The sequence below is a fragment of the Triturus cristatus genome, chromosome 2_1 (assembly GCF_964204655.1).
Source record: "Triturus cristatus chromosome 2_1, aTriCri1.1, whole genome shotgun sequence".
Taxonomy (NCBI): Eukaryota; Metazoa; Chordata; class Amphibia; order Caudata; family Salamandridae; genus Triturus; species Triturus cristatus.
The window spans coordinates 267,644,957-267,666,037 of record NC_140581.1 but is presented as its reverse complement, the minus strand read 5'-3'; the positions used below and the strand labels follow the sequence as shown (position 1 = coordinate 267,666,037).

The 21,081-nt window shown below is 48.4% G+C and overlaps 1 protein-coding gene across 1 annotated transcript in view; it reads right to left on the bottom strand.

The window, feature by feature from the left end:
* The window catches only part of LOC146864077 (UDP-glycosyltransferase 3A1-like), a 549,505-nt gene that overhangs the window by 293,468 nt on the left and 234,956 nt on the right, over window positions 1-21,081 (bottom strand). The gene's annotated exons all lie outside the window — the stretch shown is intronic.

Genomic DNA, 21,081 nt, shown 5'->3' with positions numbered 1-21,081 from the left:
TGCAGACCAGCGTCTGCACTTGAAAGTCACTATTAAACAATGGAGTTACCCAGTAACATGCAGAACCTGGGGACTATATCATTAAATGAGCAGTGGTTCTGCCACCACACACTTTACAAAAATTGATTCTTTTTATCCCCATATACTGTGCGATTACATTGAATGTTTATAAAGGAAGCTGCCTAAACACATGTTCAACAAAAAAAGAGAAGAAAAGTAAGAACTAATCGTAAATATTAGAATCAAGTTTAAACTTTATATGTTAAAGAATCATATGTTTCTCAGAAACAGAACATATCACGTATAAATTAAAAAAACAGGCCACATACACTAAATCAATGAAACATAGAAAAAAGAAGTGAATTGTACATCTACCACAACATATTACAATACATACATTAATTATTTACATAACAGACAATTACACATAAACAGAGCATGACACCATACTGTCTCAGGATGACCTAAGGTTGTATTCTTTTTTAACTGTAATGGTCAAGATGGACTAACGCTTCTTAAATGAGTATCGATGTTTCGACCCTTCTATAATTGCGAAAGTTGAAAGACATCAAATAGTGTCTTCATCAGGAAAAAACAAATATATCCTGTGTATAGCCTGCATAAAAAGAAATCATATTTTAGAATTGTTGGACTTGGCCCTTTTTGCAGGGTCATCCCTAAACTTTTTGCCTTCCTCCTGTATTTTTTCTGACCTGTTGTTGGCTGTTTTATGACTCTGGGCACCTTACCACTGCTGACCAGTGCTAAGGTGCATATGCTCTCCCTATGGTAAAATGTATACATTGATTGGTGTCCATGTTTGGCTTATTGGATTTACTGTCAGTCCCCAGTAAAGTGCACCAGGAGTGCCAGGGCCTGTGAATGCCAATGCTGCTGGTGGGCTTGCAGCGCTGGTTGCGCCACCCACAGAAGCGGCCTTGTAAAATGTGTCTAGGGTCTGCCACTGCAGAACCTGCGTGCAGTCTGGTACTGTCATGCTGGCTGGGCAAGTGCACCCACTTGCCAGCCTCCAAACCTTCCCTTTGCATCATGTTAGTCACCCCTATGGTAGGCCCACGGGCAGGGTGCATTGTAGGCATAAGGTAGGACATGCCCTGATGTGTGTGGCATGTCTTAGTAGTGAATTACAGCCATTTTCGTTTTTCACTATTGAAGGCTACCTGCTCTCCATAGGCCAGAATGGGCTGCTGGAGTCACTACACGCTGTGACCCCAGTGGACTCAGAGAGCATGGTAGAATGTCAAGTTTAGTATGCCTGAACTCAGAATAATAAAATACTTCTTGTAGTCAAGTTTATTTTAATATCCTGGGTTTGTAAATACTACTTTTAGAAAGTTAGTATTTACTGACCTGGCCATTTCAGTCCGCCTCTGCTGTGTGTGTGTGTTCTGCCTAGCAACAGTAAGGAGCAGGGTTGGGGAATCCCCAGAGACAGGTTGGCTGCCAGGTAGTGGGTAGAGAGATGACACCAGGATGGGTGGGAGGAGTACACCTTGACTCTTGAATAGACCTGTGCTCTGCCACCACAAAGCCGGCGCCGCCCCCTGTGGAGCGGCTGATGTCTCTGCCCTGCTGCTGAAAGGAAAGAGCAGAGTCACCATAACAAAGTGCTCCAGAACTGGACTGAGCCAGGCCTAGGCCCCCCGGCGCTAAAGAACAAAAGAATCATGGTATAAAAGTAGGAGCCTGGCTCCTAAGAAATCAGAATCCTGTTTACCACAAAGAACCTCTGCCCGACTAGAAGGAGAAGAAGACGCCGGAGGAGCTGGCCTGCTGCTTGCCTTGCTGAGAAAGGAGAGGAAGAGACTTACTGAAAAGGCTTTGCTACTTTGTGCTTGAACATTCTCCAAGGGCTTGATCTGAGCTTGCCCCCTGAACTGAACCCCAGGACCAGTGGGTTCTCTGTGCTTCTTGCTCATCCTCCAATTCGAGCCGTGTGTGCATCCCGCTGGAAAAGAGACTGCGCCCCTCATCGCCCCTCCTAGGGCCGTGACACTCAGAAGCTCGCCTGCCTCAAACCCGTGAGAGCCCCGCTCCGTCCCGAGCCGCTCTCTGTCCCCGGGCCAGGCCGCCTGCATCCCTGTCACCGCCTGCTACTGGAGCGCGCTGACCGCGCTATCACCCCTCCCGCCGGAAGCCGTCCGACGACTGTGATCTACGCCGGGTCATCCAGCTGCACTGACCGTGCCCTGCGACCCCGCTTCGCTATCCCCGGACATCTCAGGCCGCGCCGCCCCCGCTGTGGAGACCCTCCTGCACCGCCGTGCTAAAGGGTCGCTGGCCGCGCCTGCCTACCTGCCCACACCCGCTGATCGAGGACCCAAGACCACTTCTCAAGCTGAGAGTCGCACCGACCTGTGCCGACTCTCCACCTCACGAAAGAAGTTCCAGTCTCGGGCTCGGGGCCCGCAACGCCTTATTTCCCCGTTCGCCGGAACCGATCTCTGTGAGTACTGAAAACTACAAGTAACATTTGCGAGAGACTACCAAGTATCCATTTGAAACTACGAACAAAGAACATTTGCCTGCTTTATAACCTGGTGGCCTAGCGAAAACGTTATTGGTCTTGTGATAAGTCTGCTGAGATATATATACCTTATTTTTACATAAAGAATCGTATTTTTATATATATCCAAGTCTGGTGTCCGTTTCTGGGGGGATTGATGTATTTACTGTGTGTATGATTGTAAGTGCTTAACCAACAACGCCTGAGGAATCGCCTTGGCTGCTCACGCCACGCACCTAGAGGGTGAGCAAGGGTCATTCGCGAGGGGTTATCCTGCGCCCTGACGTGGAGGAGAGGGTTCCTGCTTGACACAAGGGCAACCTTGCGCCAACCAGAGATCCCCGACTCTAACATTGGTGGCAGCGGGTGGGATTTCGGATTTGCATTTGTAATTTGCATACAGTGAATTATTAATCACCAGATAGTGAGAGCAGACCAAGTAACGCAGCCACAGGTTTTCATTTTTGAACTTTGTTGAGACATCTGCCATTATTGCAACCATGCCTGGCTCACTCTCTGCTGGAAGAGCACACTCTGTGATTTCTGGAATGGATGAGGTGGATTGGGAGGGACTGGAAGGCTACACGATAGAGCAATTGAAAGGCTACAGTGTAAAATTCAGAGTTCCCCATACTGGATTCAGGAGGAGGAACCAGTACCTCAAGGCGTTGAGAGCCTGGAAAGAGTCAAGAGACCCACAGAATGCGGGGGACATCGTTCCGCCCGACAACCTTGGGGAGCCCAGCAGAGTCCTGTCCCCAGAGGAGCTGGCGGACAGGGCAGCAGACAGGGTGCATGCAATGGAGATGGCAAAGTTGGCAGGACAAATGGAAATGGAGAAGCAGAAGTTGGCCTTGGAGGCACAACGACGCCAAATGGATCATGATCTAAAAATGAGGGAGTTGGATCGCAAGATCAAGAATTTAGACCGCTATCCCTCTGGTGGCAGCAATATTGAGTTTTACAGTGCTGAGAGAGTAGTACGCACACCCAGAGATGTGGCGCCTGACTTGAAGGAGGGGGTTAACATACACCAGGAGGATCAAGGGCATGAGGTAGCTCCAGTAGTGTGCAGTATCCCTGAAGGGAATAGGGTAACTGGCGCAGGGGTTCATAGTCCTAGTGGAGGGAGGGACGCTCTACTGACTCTAGCTGAGAGGTACAGGGAGAGGGGTTCCCCCAAAATTGAAGTCCTGGTGGGTGAGTGTGAAGACCGCCCAGAAGAGTGCGGGTTGTGGGACAGAGACAGTCAGATACTGTCTTGCCAGTCTCAGGAGAGTGGTGTGGAGTACGTGTGTGAGGCACTGGATGGTAAGGTGAAGGATAGTTTGGTTAACCCTGCTAGGGGGCTGTGTGATCCAATTGGGGGAGAGCATATTGCAAGTCCCTGTTTTCCAGAGCTATGCCAACACCTGTGTGAGGGTGAGTTCTCTTACCGCAGAGAGCCCACATTGGAGGCAGACCTTTTGGTGGATTCCAGAGGGTCTGGAGAGGCATTGGGGAGTGACCCTGTGGGGAGTGGCTCAGGTATCTTCCAACCCAGAGTGGTGGAAGTGGTGCAGAGTAGCCCAGCTAGGTCCCATGGTAGTGGGAGAGGTGTAGGGGCTCACGTCCTGTCTCAGTGGAGAAGGAGTGAGTGTGGGGCTGCGTGCCCCCAGGTGCCCGAAACCCAGTCTCAGAGCCTGGATGGTTCTTTAAGGGAACACCAGGCGGGGAGCCTAGGCTGTCCTGATGGGCCGCCCGTTGAGGGGGATCCCCTAGTGTCTGGTGAGCTGGGAGTGTCTGTAAGCAGGCCTCCATCAGTTCTGGTGTCTGGCAGTACCGCTCCAGTTGGGAGGGTGCAGAGGTCCAGATTGAGGGGTGAGAGGGGGAAAGAGTCCCCAGTGGAAGAACCAGTGGGTCAGGGGCCAGCCAGAAGGGCTGCGTCCCCCGTGTGTGACCATGGTGACACCACTTCTGTCCTGGGGGATCTTCGGGCACTGTCAGATGGACAGGGGTCGGGAGATCAGCGCCAGGCAGACTGTCACGCGACACATGAGTTATGTGTCACCCTCAGGGGGGGCATGCGTGCTCCCCGGGAAGTCCTGGTGCGCCAGGCGAGCGTTCAACCGCATGGGTTGGTCCCAGGGTTGGGAAGCCAGGTTCAGGTGTTGTCTGACCTGGAGGATGGGACTACTGTAATCAGTGTCCTGACCCATGTTGCTTCTGGGGGTACCACGCCAGTTGGGAGTGGGCAGTACTCTGGAAGGGGGTGCAGAGGGAGGGAGTCCTTGCCTCTGACCCCGGCTCAACTGAAGGGTTTAGACCCTAGGTTGGAGGGCCAGGTTCAGGGTGTCCCCCCTGACCTGGACACCCAGTTGCAGGATAGAACACCTGAACTGGTGGGCGAATTACGCAGGACACCTGCCCCAGGTGCCCTGGCAATTCTGGAAGGGGGTACCACTCCAGGTGGGAGGGTACAGAGCCCCAAGGAGAAGGACCGGGTGTGGGAGAGGCCACCCCAGTCTTGGGTCCTGCCGCCGGGTACAGTCCTGGAGCTGGTGGGTCAGTGCCAGGATGTCATACCTGACCTGACAAGGGGGAGAATGGACAAAGGGTGCCAAGCGCCTGGGGCTACTGCCCCCCGCTCCCTGGCACCACAGAGGATTGAGAGCCCTGAGAGGCATACGGCCTGGGTCTCATCCCTGACTACTGTGAGTGGCCACTGTAGCATTTTGCTGTCTGTCTGGTGGGACACACCTGTGGGCCAGTTAAGGTTAGGTGCTGCACAGGTGGTGTCCACAGGTGAGGAGAAGGGTTACCCATGGATTGGCTTGGTGGGCCCTGAGAGTATGGACAGAGAGAGTCCAATAGGTTCAGATTGGCCTAGAACTGGAGTCTGCCCCTGCAGTTGCGGGCCAGGTCCTTGTTCTATCGCCCCAAGCAGGGAAGACCATCACGGTGGTGATTGGTCTACCCTGCGTTTTGGCTGGAAGGGGGTTGTGTTGGACTTGGCCCTTTTTGCAGGGTCATCCCTAAACTTTTTGCCTTCCTCCTGTATTTTTTCTGACCTGTTGTTGGCTGTTTTATGACTCTGGGCACCTTACCACTGCTGACCAGTGCTAAGGTGCATATGCTCTCCCTATGGTAAAATGTATACATTGATTGGTGTCCATGTTTGGCTTATTGGATTTACTGTCAGTCCCCAGTAAAGTGCACCAGGAGTGCCAGGGCCTGTGAATGCCAATGCTGCTGGTGGGCTTGCAGCGCTGGTTGCGCCACCCACAGAAGCGGCCTTGTAAAATGTGTCTAGGGTCTGCCACTGCAGAACCTGCGTGCAGTCTGGTACTGTCATGCTGGCTGGGCAAGTGCACCCACTTGCCAGCCTCCAAACCTTCCCTTTGCATCATGTTAGTCACCCCTATGGTAGGCCCACGGGCAAGGTGCATTGTAGGCATAAGGTAGGACATGCCCTGATGTGTGTGGCATGTCTTAGTAGTGAATTACAGCCATTTTCGTTTTTCACTATTGAAGGCTACCTGCTCTCCATAGGCCAGAATGGGCTGCTGGAGTCACTACACGCTGTGACCCCAGTGGACTCAGAGAGCATGGTAGAATGTCAAGTTTAGTATGCCTGAACTCAGAATAATAAAATACTTCTTGTAGTCAAGTTTATTTTAATATCCTGGGTTTGTAAATACTACTTTTAGAAAGTTAGTATTTACTGACCTGGCCATTTCAGTCCGCCTCTGCTGTGTGTGTGTGTTCTGCCTAGCAACAGTAAGGAGCAGGGTTGGGGAATCCCCAGAGACAGGTTGGCTGCCAGGTAGTGGGTAGAGAGATGACACCAGGATGGGTGGGAGGAGTACACCTTGACTCTTGAATAGACCTGTGCTCTGCCACCACAAAGCCGGCGCCGCCCCCTGTGGAGCGGCTGATGTCTCTGCCCTGCTGCTGAAAGGAAAGAGCAGAGTCACCATAACAAAGTGCTCCAGAACTGGACTGAGCCAGGCCTAGGCCCCCTGGCGCTAAAGAACAAAAGAATCATGGTATAAAAGTAGGAGCCTGGCTCCTAAGAAATCAGAATCCTGTTTACCACAAAGAACCTCTGCCCGACTAGAAGGAGAAGAAGACGCCGGAGGAGCTGGCCTGCTGCTTGCCTTGCTGAGAAAGGAGAGGAAGAGACTTACTGAAAAGGCTTTGCTACTTTGTGCTTGAACATTCTCCAAGGGCTTGATCTGAGCTTGCCCCCTGAACTGAACCCCAGGACCAGTGGGTTCTCTGTGCTTCTTGCTCATCCTCCAATTCGAGCCGTGTGTGCATCCCGCTGGAAAAGAGACTGCGCCCCTCATCGCCCCTCCTAGGGCCGTGACACTCAGAAGCTCGCCTGCCTCAAACCCGTGAGAGCCCCGCTCCGTCCCGAGCCGCTCTCTGTCCCCGGGCCAGGCCGCCTGCATCCCTGTCACCGCCTGCTACTGGAGCGCGCTGACCGCGCTATCACCCCTCCCGCCGGAAGCCGTCCGACGACTGTGATCTACGCCGGGTCATCCAGCTGCACTGACCGTGCCCTGCGACCCCGCTTCGCTATCCCCGGACATCTCAGGCCGCGCCGCCCCCGCTGTGGAGACCCTCCTGCACCGCCGTGCTAAAGGGTCGCTGGCCGCGCCTGCCTACCTGCCCACACCCGCTGATCGAGGACCCAAGACCACTTCTCAAGCTGAGAGTCGCACCGACCTGTGCCGACTCTCCACCTCACGAAAGAAGTTCCAGTCTCGGGCTCGGGGCCCGCAACGCCTTATTTCCCCGTTCGCCGGAACCGATCTCTGTGAGTACTGAAAACTACAAGTAACATTTGCGAGAGACTACCAAGTATCCATTTGAAACTACGAACAAAGAACATTTGCCTGCTTTATAACCTGGTGGCCTAGCGAAAACGTTATTGGTCTTGTGATAAGTCTGCTGAGATATATATACCTTATTTTTACGTAAAGAATCGTATTTTTATATATATCCAAGTCTGGTGTCCGTTTCTGGGGGGATTGATGTATTTACTGTGTGTATGATTGTAAGTGCTTAACCAACAACGCCTGAGGAATCGCCTTGGCTGCTCACGCCACGCACCTAGAGGGTGAGCAAGGGTCATTCGCGAGGGGTTATCCTGCGCCCTGACGTGGAGGAGAGGGTTCCTGCTTGACACAAGGGCAACCTTGCGCCAACCAGAGATCCCCGACTCTAACAAGAATCTATGTGTTTAGACCATTTAATTGTGTGGAAGAGGGTGAGAAAACTATGCTAGGCTCACCTTTCGTGTCCCTCTGGGGATTCCACTGGTAGAGAAGATGGCCCCTTCCTGGGGCTTATGAATAGCTCCCAATGTAGTAGAAACCAATATAGGGGGAAGGGCGTGCATAACATGCTCTTACACCACCTAAATACTAAATATTGGCCTGCTGATTAGCATTTTATTATATTGTATGTGATAGAAACTCCACATATCCTATAGGATAATATACTATCCTCTGGCGTCAAGCGCTCAGATATATCCTGTGACTTCAGCAAAATTAGGGGCACTCAGCCTCCCTAATCAAGTCCATTTGCATGTCAACTGGGCCATTAATTAGAAAACCCTCTGAAAATGGAAAATAGAAAAATAAAATCACTAATGACGTAAGGTAATGAGAGCAATAGGTTATTTCCACGATAGATTTTTTGTAAGCAACTAACCTCTGGCATCTACCGCTCTGAGTCACCTCACGTCATTCAAGTATGGCAGTGTTCACTCGGATCCCCGTTGAAAATAAATTCAATTGCTCTTCAAAAAATACATTGAGTAAAAAGTATAAACGCTCAGTGCCAATCCCTTATCGGGCCAATGGTTCTCTACGGGTAGATAACATACCTCAAAACTGGCTCGCTCGAAGCGTAGCCACAGCGCGTCTTCTTGAGTCAAGAGACCACTTGCTTCTAAACAAGTTACCTAGATAGATGGCGACTGGTGAGGAAAGGAAGACCACTTAATATTCTGTTGGTCTATATCCCGCCAGCACTACAGAAAATAGCCCTGCCTGAGCTGAGCAAATTAATCCTTGAACTACCAGATGGGGGTTTAATACTTGGTGGAGACCCAAACATGGAGCTATGTGGGCAGAAAGATTGTTAACGCCAAAGGGGCTTATCAGGCGCCAGCTCTAGCCTGACAGGCTTCCTGGCGGCAATGGGCCTAGCAGACGTCTGAACACACAAGCCATACACTTCACAATCAACATTCCACTCACGGGCACACAATAGTCAATCACAAATAGACTATATCCTAACATTAGCGGACCAAGTACCCAATTTCAAGGAAGTGTGACATCTCGCACAAGGAATATCCATTATGGGCCCATTATACGTGGGGCACAACACCGATGCAAAAAATAATCCTCCTTGGCATTACTTTCATGAAAATTAGGATTCTGTAAAATCCCTGCAGATTCTCTAGGAAACATTCAAAACAGTAATTAAAGGACAGGTACTCTCCCTAACAGTCGGCCATAAAAAATACAGGAAGGCTGCACTGACAGAACTAGAAAAGGAGATTCTAGAGAGGGAAGCCCAAATATTTGTCTCAGATAGTGAAACTGCTAGCCATGCCCTGGCCATTAAGCAGCAAGAGTACAGGAACCTAATAACATTGGCAGCAAAAAACAGCCGCAGGGCGACGCAGCACAAACTATATGAGACTGGGGATAAAACCGGGAAACTACTGGCATGGTTAGACAAGAGTGAACGGGCTGACAGATGGGTGGCCTTCATTAGGACCGACAAGGGAGAGACCATTAGAGACCCTCAAGAGATAGCTGAGGCGTTTGCGGCGCATTTTATGCACCTATATTCACCCACGGTCTCCACGACAACTGACGATTCCAAAGGACTGCGGGGCGAGATACACCTCCCTACCCTAACCCCAAAAGATAAAACATTACTAGACAGTGACATTACTGACAACAAATTCATCACTGTGATCTGTAGTATACAGTCAGAGAAAGCAATGGGGCCAAGTAACCTCCCGATAGAATTGCATAAACTCATGGCCTTGAAAATAGCAGTCTGTCTATGGCAGATATACAGACAGACAGTAGACATCAGGGAAACCTAACCCAAAGATTAAAGATTGCTCACTGTCTCAGTTATACACAAACAGGGAAAACCAGCAGAACTCTGCATTTCTTACCATCCAATCTTGCTGCTTAATGAGAAGGTTACAATCTAGACCAAATTACTGCCAACTGGACTCCTGCCGGTCATCACTAAATTGGCCCATCCAGACCAGTCTGGCTTTATGCCAGGGGAGAAACACTGCACTTAACTTGTGATGCCTTCATGGAGTGCCGGGCAGGATGGGTCAATTAAGGAAGATGCTGTTGTACTGTCAGTAGATGCTGGCATGGCATTTACACCATCAAATGGCCTTATATCTTTGCAGTACTGGAACGGTTGGGTTGTGGCCCCCAGTACATGGAATGGATTAGACTCCTATATGCAGAATCGCTAGCTCGCCATACTTCACATAGCTTTCCTCTCAAGCAAGGAAAACGACAAGGGTGTACCCCATCACCATTGATTTATGCATTAATGCTGGAACTCCTGGCAACCCGGATAAGAGGGGATCCGCTGATCCGAGGGATGCGCTGGACCGAGGAAAGGGAGGACAAAATCTACTTATATGCGGACGAAATTCTGCTCTATGTGGCATCACCGCATTCCTCCATAAGCGGGATTTTGCAAATCTTCACAAATTTTCAGGAAATACTCCAGGTATACCATCAACTGGTCCAAATTGGTACTAATAATCCTCCACGGATACACCCCAATGCTGCTGCTGGACTGTGCAGTGATGGTGATGAAGGAAAGTTTCCGCTACTTAGGGATATATGCTACATTGGATCCAGACCTTTTCTATAAGTATAATCTACTAGCCCCCTAACATGACTGCAAAACGATATCCGGCACTGGAGAAATTTACCGATATCCCTGCTAGGCCGAGCTGCCCTTTTTAAAATGATGGCAATGCCACGATTTCTATATATCCTGCAAAACACACCATTCCCAGTCCTGGTAATATACTTTACCACCAAAAAGAGTGAGATGAGAACACTACTCTGGGACGGTAAACCCCCATGCATTGCCATACAGAAACGTACGAAGGGATGGTACAATGGAGGGATATTCCTGCCGAACATCTGAATGTATTACTAGGCGGCCCAACTGGCAGTGATTGATCAATGGGTACACGTGTCACGCAGTGACCCTGCATACCAGATGGATAGTCTACTCATGGTCCCCAAAGGCTATAGACAAGCGTTATATACAAATCCCACACATCAGTTTTTAACAGGCCCAACTCAACAAACGGTTACTCTTTGGCACCAAGTGACCAATAGGTTGGGATGGCGAACTAAAGTGACTCAATCCACGCCGCTATGAGAGGCAGAAAGACTGGGTACATTGATTAAATGTCCGGGGTTTGACAAAGCGGAAGTGATTGTTATCTTGATAGTGGGAGACCTATGGTCAAAAGGAACCGTCAAACATTTTGAAGATTTACAAACAGAATACGATATGGCAGTCTCAGAGACATATAGATATGAACATATCAGACAGGCACTAATGTCGGTCATTCTGCCAGGTACTGACCTCCCAGAGTCGTCTCCACTAGAAGAGAGATTGCTGACTGACTGCATAGACTGTAAGTCGATAACCATGACATTTACAAAAATACCCAATAAAATGCCTGACCCCCCTCCTGAGGCTATGAGAGCGCTGGCATGAAAACATAGGTGAGCTAGAGGAGGTAGGATGACATGAGGCACTGCCCTTCCCCAGAAAACCTCCACCAAATGTATCTTTCCTGCAGTACCCTGACCAAAATGAAAAAGATGAACCCACATGCAAAAGGCACATTCTACCACATACTATGGGAATGTCCACCATTCCAATATAATAGGGGTCTGTTATGACGCAATTGCGAGTAGTCTGTGACAAGGAAATTCAACCTACACTCAAATTATGTCTTCTTAACATATGGGAACGGACAGACCTCAAAAGCAAGGAATAAACTTGGGTGGCCCTTGGGTTCACTATAACAAGACAAAACATAGCAGGAAAGTGGGAGGTAAGCAAATTACCTACACTTACGGAATGGGAGCGAGATATGGACTGGTCGTTGGTGGCAGAAAATACCATTTATGAGAGTATAGGCAGCACCAAGAAGTGGTATCAGATTTGGGGTAAGTGGAATATGTATAGGGGGTAGGTGTGTGCTGCAGCTACTCAGAGACACAGAATGACCTTTGGGAGAACTATGAGAGGGGGGAATGCAATAAGCCTGTAATGATATGTTTGACTGTGTAGCCTAGGATTGCAAATATAAAGTGTGTGCTGTGCTGTTGTGATACCTGCTGCTGCTATTATCTAACTGTGTTCAATAGGCTCCTCTGGGAGACTCGCTTCAATAGCATTTGCTTCTTAAGACATATTCACTGGGGGAGTCTATAAGTGTGGCTTGGTGCCTCACTGAGAAGGGTCAAACGACATTTTATTAGGTCTTCCATATATTCATCTCTCAGTTTGAGCTGCTTGAGTGCCACATGGTTCTCAACATCTGTGGCATTGCTTAAAGTGAAATAGGCATAGGTTCAATTCAGTGTTATCACTGGACTTCTATGAGTGGCATAATTCCATGGTCTTGATAGTTTTGAGGCTGTTGTGAGTTTTATGCAGAGTAGTACAGATCACCCTCATCCTTCTGGAACTGTTGGTCCATGGGGAGGTACAAGGTAGGGCCTTTTCGTGCTTTCTCAGCTGTGGAGGGTTTCATGGCTCAGCTGCGGCCAGCAGGGGTAGAGAGAGCTCCGCCAATGCCCCACCACCCCTCTCAACATTTTCTGCCCCCTGGAGAATGCACCCTAGGGAACCCTCAACTTAACAGCACAGACCGCTTCTTGTCGTAGACACTGGAACTGTGCTTAGAACACAATTCAAGGCACGTGTACATTGTGCCCTGAAGTTATAGGGGTAGAGGCTTGCCAGCCCCTGAATCACTCGTCCGAAGGCTCTGGTCGGCCCTCAATCCACCATTCCTCAGTACTTTCTCTAGAGCCCTGTCGCCCCCTCAATAGAACCCGGTTTACAGGCTCCTCTTCTACAGGCTGCAGACACCAGCCCCCAGATTACCTCCCCTGAGCTCCCAATTGGCCCTCCACTCATCATGTTATTCTTGCTGGTGCAGTCATTAGTGTCCTACATCTGCCATCTTGAGGGGAGGCTGTGGGCTCCTCATACATCAAAATTCCTGATCCAGGGGCTCATGGACCTCCAAGTCCACTCCGCGAGACCCCGGCAAGCTCCTAAACAATGGGTGTGCGTATTGCTCTGTTTGGAGCAGTAATCATCCATCTGCAGAGGAAGTGACATCACTGCACTTTCCATCATCCAACGACACAGGAAGTGACATCTCAGGTTTCCCACCAAAACATCTTTAAAAGTAGAAGCCAAGCAAGAGGACTTAATTTCCCATCATCCGTTTGCACTGCAAGTGTTATCAATGAACTTTCTCTTCATCCTTCTGAACAGGAAGTGATATCACTTGATTTTCCACTATCCACTGCTCCCCACCTCTCAGGACCTACTTAATGGTGGGTGTAGCACGCTGAAGACTTGCTAAAGGCCAGCCTGTCTGGCCGTCGTCGCCTGTGCCCAGCTCCAGGAATCCTGGCCGTCCTCCCACCCACCGCTACCCCACCATGACCCTCCGTGCTCTAAACCCCTTTTGCTATTCAGCACACTCCTGATGCGTAGCACCACAGAACACTGAGGGAGCTTTTGCCTGACCCTCCTGCAAATTATCATTCACACTCCCATGCTCCTGCTCGGAGCTGCCCACTTCCACTGTCATGGTGGCCTGCTCTGAAAGCATCCCACACTTGACACTCGTACCGACACTCAGTAGCCGCACATCACACAACACTCTGCACTCTTATCCATGCTCCTCAAAACTCTCTCATGTTCCCGACACGCCACAGAAACCTGGAGCCTGCTTCACAAGCACACATTGTATGCACACACCAGACCTGCTTGTCCACATGGAGATCTGGCTGAACCCCACATCAGCATCCAACATTGCCACAGCCATCCCTTCTGGCTACAGAATTACCAGGCAGGACAGTCTGCACAGTCCTGCAGATAGAATTGCCATCATCCTCAAGAATGTCATCAGCTGCACCACTTTCACAGTTGTATCCCTCAGCAACATGAAACACCTTTTATTCAAACTTCACATCACAGCCAACTTAGCCCTTAATGGCAACCTTATCTACAGACCAATAGGACCACGCATAAGCTTCACCATATATATCAGATTTTGTCGCAGTCCTCAGTCTAGACTCCAACAAAATCCTCTGAGATATGAACTTCTACCTTTAAAACACCATTGACCCAAACTCACCAGCTCTACTTGAAGACCTCGTGTCACTCTGCTGGGCACCTCTTGGACCCGATCTTCACCTTCTTCAACAAAATCTTGGTCAACAAGCCCACACCAATCACCTGGGCAGACCACACCATCAACAGTTTTAGAATTCCTGCCACGCACAACCTTCAATCAAACACAGGCAGACCAACCTGCAAAACTGACACAACATCTCATAGAAAGACTCAACTACAGCACTCACAACACACAGGCCAGAGCACACAGCATCAACCTATCTGAATCCATCTGCAACTTCAACAACTGAATCACTATCTACACTGACACCCCGGCTCCCCTTAAGCCCAGTAAAACCACACGATTCAGACTATAAGCCAGCTAGAACACGGAAGAACTCAGGATGACAAAATGCCACTGTAAAAACTGGAACACAGATAGAGAATGAGTCAAGATCTCGCAGACAGGAACTCCTTCAGATCCACCCTCTAAAACGTTACAACTAACAGATCCGAACTAAGATTTGCACCACACTTACAGGTCATATCAACGCAAACCCTAACAGCAGCAAAGAGTTCTACTTAATCATTAAAGCTTTCACATTGCAGCAGCTGCCTCCAACAGCATTATCCCCTAACAGAGCCGCTGCAAAAACCTCTCACCATTCTTCTGCAGTAAAAAATCCTTCATATACAGCAAATCTGACCCTCAACACGACTCAACAGACCTCACAACTCAACTCCCCGTCTCCTCCAAGGATTCAAACCTGGTCATGTGCCCACCATCACCATTGAAGAAACAGCAGCCTCCATGCAGTACATCCACTACAGGGCCCCATTGGACCCTTTCCCAAGCACACCTTCACTAGAGGCTTTCAACCTACATCATGACTGACTCCACCTCCTGTGCTACCTTGCCGGGCACATGAAAACATGTCATAGTCTGGACCTCATCCTCCTGGAGCTTTCAGCTGCTTTCAATACTGTTTCCCAACCCATCCTCATTTGATGCCTGCAACAGGCTGAAATTCAAGGACCTGCTCTCTGCTGGATCTGCTCCATCTAGACTGGCTGAACACAAGCAATCAGCCTGGACCCTTACAGTTCAGACACCTGCAACTTCTTCTATGAAGTATTGGAAGGTTCATGCTTTACCCCAACCTTCTTCGATGTATACATGTTCCCACTTGAAAGCATCATCCGCACTCAGCTTATACTCAGCTTATACTCTCCCTATCGTACAAGACTCCCAGCACCCGGAGAAGATTCACAAACTGCATGACCAAATTTGCGGATTAAATGAAGACCAATTGTCTCAAACTGAACACAGACAAGACAGTAGTTGTGCTCTTTGGGAAAAGCACCCCACACTAGAGCTCCACCTTGTGGCTAGCTGAACTAGGGCCCACACTAAGTCCCGCCAACACCAGGAAGCTCAGGAGCATCATCATCAGCAAACAAGACATGACTGCCCAAGTCACCGCTATCACAATCTCATACTTCCACATCCTGAAGATGATGACTCTTCAAATGGCTCCAAACCAGTCTCTGCAAAACTGTTATACACAACCTTATCACAAGCAAGTTAGACTATGGGAACACCCTCTGAACCAGGATCAGCAAAAACCTCATCAGACACCTACAAACCATTCAGAACCCTGCAGCTAGAATCACTCTCAACTTCTCACGCCATACTCATATCACACTGCACCTTCAGGGGCTCCATTGGCTCCCTAGACACAAATTGTCACTACTACACTGGCCTAGCCTACCTCAATACTATTAAGACACTGCCAATCTGCTGGACTCCTTCTTGCACATATCCCTCGTATATACAGAACTATATCCAGTGGTACGCTTTAGCCCACATTGCTCTTGTGTATTTTGAACTTAGGGGTGATCATTTAACATTTAAAAGTAGAGTTCTTTTCTTCTAAAACGGGTCATTTTGACAGGCTTGTCTGCAGATTTAAAAATGCTGCAGGAGTCAGGCTACACAGGTAGGCCTATGACCATGTTTTCTTTACTTTACTGGGAGCACAAAAACTCTGCTGAAGTCCACGGGAGACACTAAACTTTCCATGACCTTGGTGCACTTTCTTTACTGTGAAGTTAAATACATCAATTGAGGGTTAGCCAATTTTATAATGTTTTAGTAGGCAGGGCACATACACCAGGGCCTGAACAGTTGGGTCCCAATGTGGAGAGTTTCAAAATTAGCAATACCAGTCAGGAAAAAATGGGGGTGACTACGCAAAAGAGACCGCTTTCTCACAGTATATTTACATAAAAAGGCAAAATGTAAAATTCAACATTTTAAAACACTCTGTAAATGTGAGCAATTATAAAATTGGGCACAATTTAAGTTAATATCCTTAGCTTGATTCGTAACAACATGAAATAGATGATGGATTGGTGTCCCCATTTGAAGCACTGGAATGCACTGAAAAAAGAGAACAAGAATTTGGAATCTAGAATACCATCTTTTTTAACCCTTTCTGTGCTCATGACGAGCTGGACTCGTCATGGCACACAGTAGCTGTGTGCTCATGATGAGTCCAGCTCGTCATGACACCCACCCACGGGGGAAGCGCTGGCACTCCCCCCGTGGGTGGTCGATCCGGGTGATTTAGCCGGGGAAGGCAGGGGAAGACCTTCCCCTGCCTCCCCCTGCCCCCTCCGCGTCATCAATGACATCAGCGCGCGAGGAGCGCTGACGTCATTGGAGGTTTCCCTTTGTTCAACGACGCGCAGGAAGCCATTTGCTTTCAGCGCATCGGGGAACAAACAGGTTAGTTTTGGGGCTGGGGAGGGGGGGGGGATTTTACCAAAAGAGACATCGCGGGAAAGGAAAGGGTGGAAAGGAAAGGGTTATCCTCCCAACAAGTTATTTTATCCACAATGTCCTGCAAATCTCAAAATGTCTGTCACATTTTCCTTGAAATATTGTGCCGAAATTCTCACGCTGTAGAAATAAACAACTAATTATGTCAAAACGATCTGGTTTTGCAAGGGGGGGTCACCTGGGTTTTTGGCCCCTTGCTCAGCGGCCATCTAAGGAAAGCTACCAAACCCACACATTTCTGAAAACTAGACACCTGGGGGCACCCAGGGAGGTATGGCTTGCATGGATCCCCCAACGTTTCCTTACCCAGAATTCCCTGCAAACCTCAATTTTAGCTGAAAAAATCACTTTTTTCACACATTTTTGTGTGGGAAAGTGTGTCATCACCGGGCTCACACAAATTTCCTACCACCCAGCGTTCCCCCAGGTCTCCCGATAACAATGGAGCCTCACTTGTGTGGGAGGCCTAAGTATCCGCGACAGGCAAGGGCCCAAAACATAGTGAGGCAACATCAAAATTGCCTATCTCAAAACCACCTGCTTTTGCAAGGGGGGTCACCTGGGTTTTTGGCCCGATGTTCAGCGGCCATCTAGGGAAACCTACCAAACCCACACATTCCTGAAAACTAGACACCCGGGGGCTTCCAGGGAGGTATGGTTTGCGTGGATCCCCCAAGGTTTCCTTACCCAGAATTCTCTGCAAACCTCAATTTTAGCCAAAAGAACCACTATTTTCACACATTTTTGTGTGGGAAAGTGTGGCATCACTGGGCTCACACAAATGTCCTACTACCCAGCGTTCCCCCAGGTCTCCCAATAAAACTGGTGCCTCACTTGTGTGGGAGGCCCAAGTACCCGCGACAGCCAAGGGCCCAAAACCTAGTGAGGTGACATCAAAATTGCCTATCTCAAAACCACCTGCTTTTGCAAGGGGGGTCACCTGGGTTTTTGGCCCCATGCTCAGCGGCCATCTAGGGAAACCTACCAAACCCACACATTTCTAAAAACTAGACACTCGGGGGCATCCAGGGAGGTATGGCTTGCGTGCATCCCCCAACGTTTCCTTACCCATTATAATTGCTATATACCCGGAACATAATAAAAAAACATTGCAAATTGCTGCTCAGTTTTTGACTCTGGGTTTGTCTGGTTCTTGGTGAACCTACAAGTCCTATATATCCCCACAACCAGGAAGGTCCAGCAGACGTGACGGTATATTGCTTTCAAAGAGCTGTCATAATTAGAAGAAGTTACAGGTGAAAACATTGACACAAAAGGCTGTTTTTTTCAACTAATTTTAAATGTTTTCAATATTTAACTGTTAGTTTCTATAAAGAAACCTTGATGTATCTACACAAATGACCCCTTGCTGAAATTAGAATTTCGTCTACTTTACTAAAATGTATAGCTTTCCAGGATCCATTATTACTTTCACACCCATTTCTACCATTAACTGGAAGGAGGTTGAAAGCACAAAAAATAGCAAAAATATGCTATGTCCCAGAAAAATGTCAAAACTGTGTAAAAAATGTTGGTTTTCTGACAAAAGTCTGTCATTCCCTAAAAGCTGAGAAAATGTGATTTCAGCCCCATAAACCCTTTTTTGATAACATCTGCAGGGAAAAATCCAGACGCTTTTATTTGCAGCTCGTTTTTCTAATTTTTCCCCCCAAAAAACAAAATTTTGCTGTATGTTGGCTAATTTCTGGGACCCCTCCAGGGGAATCCACAAACCCTGGGTACCTTTAGAATCCCCATGATGTTGGAGGAAAAGGACGCAAATTTGGCGTGGATACCTAATGTGGTCAAAAAGTTACAGGGGCCTAATCGCGCACTACCCCAAATAGCCAAAAAAAGGCTTAGCACGGGGGGAAAAGGCCTAGCAGCGAAGGGGTTAAATAAAACCAAACTCTGAAAAGCTTCAACCCTACCGTTAAAATTAAAATTGAGATTTTTGTTTGTGAATTAAATGAAATATTTTTTAATTTGCATACATGTTTGAGAAACTTGTTTCTGTATTTCGGGCATTGTTTTGAGGTTTATAACAGAAGAAACTGCTAAAGCCAGGTTCCTCTGATTTCAGTGGTGATTTAGTCAGGGGTCACAGAAGTTAAAGGGTTAAGAACCACTACCCTAAACTACAAACTAAAAAGTGAAGAAACCCTGCAACCAAGAACATAGACTGATCAAAACATATCTCCTTCAGTAGAAGAAAGCCACTGGTGACTCTCATATGAAGGATAAAAACGATGGAACTTCTCATCCTGTGTACCCCCCAGTTTAGAGCTGAGTGCCATGGGGAAGCTTCTTTCTTCTTACTGATCAATTATTCCATAGCCTACTATAATTACCATCTCAGTTTAGTCACTGTGCAAAGGTCAAGAAATGTTAAGACTCACCATCCAAGACTGGCACCTAACTTGAGTAGGCAAGCGTGAAAAAGCTTTCTCATGTGTATCTCACACTCTTTAATAATGGTTGTGTCTCATATCTCTCTCTTCCAAGGCCTCTGGTACTGATGCTAGCTTGTGTAAGAACTTCTAGTGTTATTGGTAGATGAGGAGGAAATCTCTGCTAGCAGAAAGACTAAAGTCACAGTACGCAGGTCTCTCGTCTACACCCTGCTCAGGTACTCAGGAACCAAATAAAAGATGATCAGGCTAGTTTTCCAAAATGTTCAACTTGTGTTCTCTTGGAACAAAAGGGTTGGAATGGCACATTGTTAAATCAATGAGTACAGTGAGTACACTCCAAACTGTCCTTCTCCACTCCCTAAAATATCAGCCTTTCTGTCATTCCCATCCCTCTTAATATTTCTGTGCATGCTGTAGTTAACTGACCCACTTCGGTTAGCATCTCACCCTTAGCGTCTCGACCACTTCTAACAATACATTTGGGAGAGACACAGCCTCAAAAACACTCTTTTCTGTCTCTTAGACTTTCCTGCAGCCTCTTTGGATCGAATCTTGCATCCATAATGGACTTCAAAAGCTCATCGACTCCTGTGATAGCAATTCCTGAGCAGCCAAGGCATGCTGTCCACATCAATCCATTCTGTTGAGTCTCTGATCACAAGGTAGTAGTTCGCCCTGGCTCACTAGACTCTGGTTCGGATGACAATCATGTTGAGGGAGCTTCATCACACCCAGTTCCCAGGCGTGCATCAATCTCACTGTGCACAGCTCCTTTCCTCTGTGCCACTGCATTGTGTAAAATGAAGGAGGCAAGCTACAGCTCAGGTCTACCTCAGTACTTCGAATACACATTTCCCAACCTGCCCCTTCTTCTCCACTGTAATACCGACTGAAGGTGGAGCATTACAGTGGAGTAGAAGGGGCAGGTTCCAGTCAGCCTCGTAGAACTATTGTTGGAGATCAAGTGGTAGAGTATCTTTGAATAGGGATGTTTTCTACCCTGTATTTTAAATGTTGGGTTCAAAATTTCTCTACAGAAAAAAATTAATCTGTCTATAAACCAGTACTACAGTACTTACATATTGGTCCCTATACTGTGTGATACTTTTCACTACTGAGCCACATATCCTAGAGGTATATTTATTCCGTGGGATTGTTAGTGAGGTTGTTTTGTGTAATGAGAGCTGACTGTGGGGATCATTAGGATGGGCGGTGTGTGGACTGGCAGCTAGACATGCGGCGGTCCCGCACCACAAATTAGGATGCGACCGCCACCATGGCGGTTGCATTCTGCAATTTAACATTGCTGCTGGTGCTGCTGACAGCAGAACCCACCGCAATGTTAAAATCGCATGTCTAGCATTTCACTGCACCACATGGCCGGCACCACATTTGTGGTGCCTGCCACCTGGTGCAGTGAAATGTAGGGGGGTACCATAGGTACCCCACAAGGGCACCCCACCTCCCCCAGACACAAGGGGGGCCCGCAACAGGCCCTTAGACCCAATCCCCGCCAGCCTTTCTGCCGCCATGGAAATGCCTTTCTTTTCCCACATCCTAATATGGCGGATGGTGCCTGCCAGGCACCGCCACCTTATTAGTGGCCCTGCTCCACCCGCCAGGCAAGCGTTACGATTGCCACCGGCGGAAAAGAGGTGGCCGGACTTTGCGTCTGCAGCGTTACCCACTGCCATCCTAATATGGTGGTGGGTAAATCTCATTGTTCCGCCATCATAATGAGTCCCTAAGTTTTTCACCTGAGGATTCCTTTTAATTAGGGAGAAAATTAAAAGCCTACATGTTCTACAAATACCACCAACAACATGGTCTACATAGTGCCAAGAGCCCCTAGA